Consider the following 9,501-nt stretch of genomic DNA (forward strand, 5'->3'; position numbering starts at 1 on the left):
TATGTTCATTGAAAACAAGATTCATTAAGACAAACTAACAAAATAAAGCATTATAATAATCTGATAACATAACATTAATGCTATCCCAGAATAAACCCATAATTAGGTCACATTATTTGAAAGTTTACATCTGGAAGAATGCAAAAGATGGATAAAACATTTGGTTTGATTTGAGAGTCGCATAGCATGTATTGAGAAATCATACAATTAACAATCAGCATAATAATTTTATTTTTACAACAATGTATACTGCTCAGAATATGTGAATAAAATTGGTGATTTTGGTAATGTTTATTCAGCAAAACTAAAATTTCATATTTTACTATAATTTAACTATAAATGATGTTGTTTTAAAAGTGTCTAAAAGATGTTTTGGTATAATATTAGATAATTAACAAGTCATTATGGATTCAGGAAGACAACAAGCTATGACGCAGAAAGTTAGTTCAAATTTCAAGTTTGTTACAGAAATTTATTGTTTCTTCTCCTTGATGTATTTATCATACATATTTTTACAAAGCTCATAGTAAGCTTGATCTGGGTATAAGAGCTCGTTTGGATTATATGTTATGAGATAATAATGACAAAATTGAAACTTTTGTAGAAAATTCGGGTCGATGCTTTGTGCTAAAGACTGCAAAAACAATAGAAATTAATATTAGCAAAGCCACTTCCACGAATGAAGTCCTGGATACTTAAACCAAATAGCATAAATCATTTCTTACCCTCACAACATAAGGATATGCATATGGTAAATAATCTGGTACATAAGAACGAAGCACTGAGGTATCGTAGGAGAACCCATTGGAACCAAAATTAGATCTGGAGACGACTCCACTGTCGTACGAAGGCAGAGGAACAACTTGCACCCTTAAGGGTTCTTCCAAGGCAAAACAGATGCCAAGGACTGATGCCAGAATTAGGAGAATCTTAAAACCAAAAATACAATTTATTATAGTCTAAAGTTTTGTTTGTATTTATAATTGTAGTTGTACCTTCATTTTGTCAAAATTTCACGTCAACTGTCAAGAGAAGCTGATGGAGGAAACTGTGTCGACTCCAGTTGATGGTCGACACTTTTATACTAATTCGTGATGACTTTGTCAAAATTTATCAAATTTAGGTGATGGAAGTAGTAAAGCTACTTTTAGTGACCCCAAAGCATCGTAGTCAAATTCAAGAATTCGAATGTTTATAAACAATGAAATCTTCCAGGACAACTCGTTTTGATGCCCTAAGGGCGTCATTGTTTATTTTCAAATTTTGAACTTGACTACGATGCTCTGAGGGCACAACAAGTTCTCTAACAACTTCCATTACCTAAATTTGATAAATTTTGATACATCACGAATTAGTATAAAAGTGTCGACCATCAACTGGAGTCGACACAGTTTCCTCCATCACCTTCTCTTGACAGTTGACGTGAAATTTTATCAAAATGAAGGTACAACCTGTTAGAATACAAAATTATATATAGAATGCGGACCTGATGAGGATATCTATCTAGGAGTGAAAGAGGGGGTATCTCCATCATGGTATAAAAGAAAGAAGTTTCAACAAAATCATTCTATTTCGACTGCCTGCCCAAAGGAATAATATACCTTGTATTATTGTATAAATAGAATACTGTTATGTAAATATTATCAAAGTAATAAATTTTATTTTACCATTAACATTGGTTATGGGCCCAGATAGAAGCCCAGGTGAAATCCCAGGTAGAATCCCAGGTACAAGTCCAGGTAGAAGCCCAGCGTACTGAGCGAGTTCGAGAATCCATCGACTGATAACGAGTAACGGGATCCTGTCGTAAACAGTGAGTGTTTTCGAAGTATAGATTTTAAAGTGTAGTGTTATTTACAAAAAGATGACGTCTTCAATCAAAATCGAACCATTGTGCGAGGAGAACTATGATGAATGGAAAATTCATTTAACAGCCATTCTGAAGAAGAATGACTTATGGGGATATGTAAGCGGCGAAATAGCGAAACCATTGACCGCCGAAAAATATGCGGAATGGGTTATAAATGACGGAAAAGCGCAATCTGATTTGGTACTACACATGAGAGGAAAAGAATTAAAAATGTGCGCGCGTCTCGGTTCCGCGAAAGCGATATGGGACAAATTGCAGGAACTATTCGAAAGTCGGGGTGCAACGAGGCGAACAACTCTCATGAAAAAATGCGTAACATTAAAGATGCATGAAGGCGATGATTTGGCAAAACATGTGACAGATTTTTGTGAAACTGCTGCGAAACTCAACGATATCGGCATTGTAGTCCCAGACGAAATGCTGGTAACGTTACTAATGCACAGTCTCCCTGAATCATTCGCAATGTTTAAAGAATCCATAGAAGCACAGGAGAAGTTGCCAACACTGGAAGTTTTAAAGGTTAGATTGTTTGACAGAATCCAAGGCAACAAACTAGATGAGGAAAATAAACATTCACAAGGGATACTTTATTCGGAAAGAATAAATAAGGAGCCATCAGATCATAAATCGAATGCTGCCTATCGAAGAAGTATATGCCATAAATGCAAAAAAGTCGGACATTTTGCACGTGATTGCGTAACCAAATTTGAATCACGTCGGCAAATAGTATAATAAATATAATTTTGAGGGGAGGTGTTAGAATACAAAATTATATATAGAATGCGGACCTGATGAGGATATCTATCTAGGAGTGAAAGAGGGGGTATCTCCATCATGGTATAAAAGAAAGAAGTTTCAACAAAATCATTCTATTTCGACTGCCTGCCCAAAGGAATAATATACCTTGTATTATTGTATAAATAGAATACTGTTATGTAAATATTATCAAAGTAATAAATTTTATTTTACCATTAACACAACCACAATTATAAATACAAACAAAACTTTAGACTACAATAAATTGTATTTTTGGTTTTAAGGTTCTCTTAATTCTGGCCTCGGTCTTGAGCATCTGCTTCGCCTTGGAAGAACCCTTAAGGGTTCGTGTAGTTCCTCTACCATCGTACGACAGTGGAGTCGTCTCCAGATCCAATTTTGGTTCCAACGGGTTCTCCTACGACACTTCTGTGGTTCGTGCCTATGCACCAAATTATGTACCATATCATCCTTATATTGTGAGGGTAAGAATTGATTTATGCTATTTGGTTTATAAGTATCCAGCATTTTGTTTGAGATTCTGTAGCAGTGCTAATATAATGTTATTTTATATTGTTTTTGCAGTCTTCAGCAAGTATTGACGACGACATTTTCTTCAACATGAATCCAGAATGCTTTATTTATCTTTATGCACCTTATGAGGCGCCTTATATACAACACATAAAGAAATGCCAAAAGTTATATCATCAATTCGTGAAGGACCAGAGTCAATAAATGTCTTTAAAAAACTTGTATATTTCACTAAAGTTCTTCATTGTGACTCTTTTTTAATCTGGATTCATCCTGAATTGTTGCTAATGACCTGATATTATACCAAGACATCTTTTGAAACCAACAACTTTTTGCTGAATTATTCAATTCATTACCGAATGCATTATTTATAGTCCGTCAATAGTTTAAAAATTATAATTGATGTAACAGATAAATGTAACTTTTGTTCAATAAACAGAATCAATTCCAAAATTCTGAGTAGTACGAATTGCTATAAGGATTGCAGCAAATTTTCAATAAAATTATGTTAATTGATATTTGTATCATTTTTCTTCACATACTATATAACACTCTCTTTGTTAACGTAAACCAAATACCTGCCTAGGTAAGAAATTTAAAAAAAAATCACCTAAATAAGATAAAACATGCGACTAAGAATATCTTTTTTCGTTTACATATTATATATATATATATATATATATATATATATATGTATATATATATGTATTTATTCGTGTGTTTGTATGTTTGTGTGCGAACAAGTGTTTATTACAAATGGCATAGACACTCCTACGTAATACACAGAACGAGGTCTTTATGACCTGACTGGGTTAAAATATTTAACTAGTGGGGCGCATGGCATCGTGCCTTAAGGCAAATTGCTAGAACTTCCCGTACCAAAAATGATATTTTTTTTTAAAAGATTAACATTTTTAAATTATTCTGAAAAATTTAGATTTTTGAGTAACTATGAATTTTTGACAAAAATTTATTTTTTTTGGAAAAAAATTTTTAAAGAAAAATTTATTACGAAATATTTTGGAAATTTTGAACTTTTTTTTAAAGCAATCGTACTGCTTTAACTGCATAGAGATGAAATGTCAAAGCGCGTAAGCGCCGCATCGCCGTCTAACGGATAAACATTGATACGGAACCCATAGGAATGTAAACAAAATTTATATTTATTGTTAAAATCTCTATAAAATATCTGATAATTTGATGTGCATATGTCTAATTGACAGTCAAATGGCATTTTATTTTACTTTTATTACTAGATCTCCGAAACCGTTCTCCTTATCAATACGAATCGAATATTTTTTGAATTATTCACATCGCTTCATCCGTGTTCCCGAAATCGTCGACGAAAATTTGTATCCGCACACACACACATATACATCCAATTTTTCAAAGGTATGCCGAAATGTTCACGTAAAGATATATAAAAATTTTTATTTTCAATTTTTTTGCGAATACTATAACTTGCCCTACGGGAAGTTAATAATATTCAATAGATTCAGAACATTTTTTTTACTTTTGTTCAAATTACTTTTAATTTTCGTTTTAGACGTTGTAATTTTTTTTTACATCAGTCAAAATTAGATAAAATTTACTAGATTCTCGTAAAAACTTTTATATACACTTAGATATTAAAATATTGATACGTCGTAGTTGAAATGTGGACTTTAGTATTATATTATATACGTACGGATTTATATTATTTTACTTTTCTTCAAATAACCTAATTTTCTTATATCATAATTTGTTGACATTAAAGGAAACTCGATGAACTCACTTGAATCTCGTAAAAAAAATTATATACACGTAGATATCAAAATTTTGGGTAATTTGTAGTTGAAATGCGAACTTTAGTTGTAGCTTTACTTTGCTTTTTGAAGATTGAAAAATTTGAAGATTGCAATTCTTGATCAAATTTTCTATAAATATTTTGATGTCCTTTTGAAAATAATAAATATTTTAAACAGTTTTGTAATCTTCAGGTATTTATACATATAAATAAAAAAAATTTCGAATTCTATTTTAGAATTGCATAAGAGAGTCGTTTAAACTTTGCCCTGGCTGTGTTAAGGGCGGCCAAGGGGGATGAAGGGCGCTCCCATTATCATAATATACAGTGTACATCGGTTAACGCCATCTGTCGCCAACAGAATCCTAAACTACCTGTATTTATATATGATGGTGACGGTGACGACACTGGCAAAAACACCACACACACACATATATATATATATATATATATATATATATATGTATATATATATATATATATATATATATATATATATATATTAACCAAGTCTAGTAATCGGGCATAACATCAATAAAAACCGAAATCTCGTCTATCAAATTAATTGTCTACATTGTAATTTAATTTACATAGGAGAAACAAGCCAGAACTTAATGAAACGTTTACAACATAAAAACAATTCAAAAAATCCGAAGCAATTTAAAACTATGATAGCAGAGCATATTTATAATTTAAAACACAATATGGACTTTTCTAACCCGACTGTACTACAATTCGAACAAAATTTATTCAAACGAAGAATTATAGAAGGATCTTTTTTTAACTATTTACAGCAATAAAATAATAAAGGAATGAACTTAACACAAATCTCTTTATTTAGATAGTATTTCCAAATTTCTCACAAAACAATAAAACGACGCGCAAAGGATTCGCAATTCGTTACACATATGTGTAGAATAGTGGTAAAAAATATTTTTTAAAAAGTTCTTTCTCCATTATATCTTCAATCAGTCTTAGAACAACACACTATCCAATTGTGATTTTTTAAATTAGTATTTTGTGAAAATATTGTGTAATTACAAGTTTAATGTTTATAATACATAGTGTAGTGCATTACCATATCCTAATACCATGGATTATTAAAATTTTCCAATTTAACACTAAGATTAACTAATTGTAAGTACTATTTACTATTTTATTTTTTCTTTTCACTCCAATTCAATTGTTTTAGTTTTAACTTCCCGTAGGGTAAGTTATTGTAATGGGCCGAAAATCGGAAGTGAAAATTTTTACATTTGAAGGTTTCTGAACATTTTGGCATGCTTCAGAAAAAATAGATGTGTGTGGGTATGTGTGTGTGTGTGTGTGTATGTATGTATGGATACAAATTTTCGCCCACGTTTTCGGGCGTACGGATCAACCGATTCGAATGGTTTAGAAAACATTCGATTCCTATTGATGAGGAGATGTGCTGATTAGTTTTTGGCAAAGGCAGGTCCAGCAATTACGGAGATAAGGAGCAAAGAGTGCAGAAAATAGAAATATAACATAGTCTTTGAGAGAACGGAGCATCCGATTTGAATGATCTAAAAAACATTCAATTAGTAATGATTGGGAGAAGGGGTTATTAGTTTTTCGCAAAGGTAGGCCCAGCCATTTTGGAGATACAGAGCTAAATGTACAAAAAATGGCAGTTTTTGAGAGAACTAAGCGTCCGATTCAATTGATTCAAAGAACTGTCTGCTTGTCTTAACAAAATAATTGATTTTGAAAAAAAAAAATTTTGTTCAATTTTTTTTTTTTTTTTTAATTTTTTGTATATCGAAAATATTTCAGATTTAATTTTAATTATGACTATAGTTCTAATATACTTTACAAATAATTTCAACTTTGCAATTCAGTTTATATAATTATTATAAATATTAGACAATGTTACAATATTAATAATAATCTATTTGAAAACATTCAGTATTCCTCGAACATTCCGTTACGGTACGGGAAATTCCAGCAATTTGTCTTAAGGCACGATGCCACCCGCCCCACTAGTTTAATTTTATTTGTAGTTTCCACTGAATGAAGGCTAGGATTATAGCTGAAACGTATGGATTTAAAATAAATTTTTGAAAGAAATTCATGTTTTTTATTGATAGACTAGACTAGACTTTGTTAATACATATGTCAACATCAAATTCAGAATCATACAATATATATATATATATATATATATATATATATATATGTGTTTGTGTAAATTTGTGAAAAATCTTCTTGACAGTTGACTCTACTATAAAGGCACAAACAAGCCTGGTGATCTGTATTGATTCTATTTATTTAACAAAAGTTATATTTATCTGTTACATCAATTATAATTTCTAAACTATTGATGGACTATAAATAATGCATTCAGTAATGAATTTAATTAATTAACAAGAAGTTGTTTGCTTCAAAAGTGTCCAAAAGATGTCTTGGTATAATATTAGGTCATCAGCAACAATTCAGGATTAATCCAGGATGACAAAGAGCCACGATAAAGAACTTTAGTGAAATTTCCAAGTTTGTTGAAAAAAATTATCGAAAGTTGTTTATCACGAATTCATGATACAACAATTCGCATCTCTTTGTAAAGAGATGAATAGAGCATTCTGGATGCATTTGAAAGAAAATCTTGTCATCAATACCATCATAATAAAACTGCAAAAACAAGATAAATTACCATTATCTTAGCACTGTCATTTATTCTAAAAGTTTCTTAGCATTACGAACATCATCCTTGTCAATTAATTCCCTGACAGCATAAGGGTGATATGGTACATAATTTGGTGCATAGGCATGAACCACTGAGGTGTCGTAGGAGAACCCATTGGAACCAAAGTTAGATCTGGAGACAACTCCACTGTCGTACGAAGGCAGAGGAACAACTTGCACCCTTAAAGGTTCTTCTAAGGCAAAGCAAATGCCAAGGACAGATGCCAAAATTAAGAGAATCTTAAAACCAAAAATACAATTGATTGTAGTCAAACGTTTTGTTTGTATTTATGATTGTGGTTGTACCTTCATTTTGTTAAAATTTCACGTCAACTGTCAAGAGAAGCTGATGGAAGAAACTGGGTCGACTCCAGTAGGTTGACACTTTTATATTAATTTGTGATGTCAATCAAAATTAATTAAATTTAGGTAATAGAAGTTGTTAGAGACTTGCTGTGCCCCCAGAGCATCATGATCAAGTTCAAAATTCGAAAATAGACAATGACGCCCCCAGGGCTCCAAACAAGTTGTCCTGGAAGATTTTATTGTTTATAAACATTCAAATTCTTGAACTTGACTACGATGCTTTGGGGTCACAAAAAGTAGCTTTACAACTTCCATTACCTAAATTTGATTAATTTTGAGACATCACAAATTAGTATAAGTGTCGACAATCCACTGGAGTCGACACAGTTTCCTCCATCAGCTTTCCTTGACAGTTGACGTGAAATTTTAACAAAATGAAGGTACAACCACAATCATAAATACAAACAAAACGTTTGACTACAATCAATTGTATTTTTGGTTTTAAGATTCTCTTAATTTTGGCATCTGTCCTTGGCATTTGCTTTGCCTTAGAAGAACCTTTAAGGGTGCAAGTTGTTCCTCTGCCTTCGTACGACAGTGGAGTCGTCTTCAGATATAATTCTGTTCCCAGCGGGTACTACAACCCCCTGGTTGGTTCGTTATACACCAAATTATTTACCATATTATCAAGCATATCCTTATGTTGTGAGGGTAAGAATATGCACATGAAATTAAGGTTAAGTATCCAGGATTTTTTTATGATATTAAAATATTAATTTGAATTGTTTTTGTAGGAATTAGCAACACGTTCATATGCTGATTTCGTGAATAAGTATCCGGAATGTAGAGGTCAATCACTGATATTTGGTAGTTTTGACCCCAATTTCCGAAAATGTAGAAAGTTATATGCTGAATACTTATTGGCAAATGAGAACCAATGAATTTCTTCAACGAACTCGAAATTTCTTTCTTTATAAAGACTTGTTTTCCTTCTGGATCCAGAACGACCTAAGATTATACCAAGACATCTCCTGGACACTTTCAAAAACATCAACTTCTTGCTTATTAATTTACTTAATTACCGAATGAACTAATTATAGTCCGCCAACTTATTAATGTATCCCAACTATATTACATTTGGTGAATAAATAGTATCAATTGCAATCATTTATTTGTACTTTCTCAGACTAGAGTGAATTGTTGTGAGAACTTCTTACAAATTGTCAAGGACATTAAGCTTTTACTTATAAAAATATTTCTTTTAAACTAATATTAAACTAGTGGGGTGTATGGCATCGTGCCTTAAGGCAAATTGCTGGAACTTCCCGTACCATAATGAAATATTTCAGAAATTTTAAACGTTTTTTAACAACGACATAATGTTAAAAAAAAAAATCTTACCAATATTCTAACATGTGCGATTTATTTGCACATATTTTGTTTCCAAAGTGGAAATACTATTTAGATAAAATATGTTTGTTACGCACATATTCGATCTTATTTTTATTTTTTTAAAAATTTGAACATTTTTTTAAGCAATCGCGCT

The sequence above is a fragment of the Ctenocephalides felis genome, unplaced genomic scaffold (assembly GCF_003426905.1).
Source record: "Ctenocephalides felis isolate EL2017-DRISC unplaced genomic scaffold, ASM342690v1 CF-g0.4_SCAFFOLD_00845, whole genome shotgun sequence".
Lineage (NCBI taxonomy): Eukaryota > Metazoa > Arthropoda > Insecta > Siphonaptera > Pulicidae > Ctenocephalides > Ctenocephalides felis.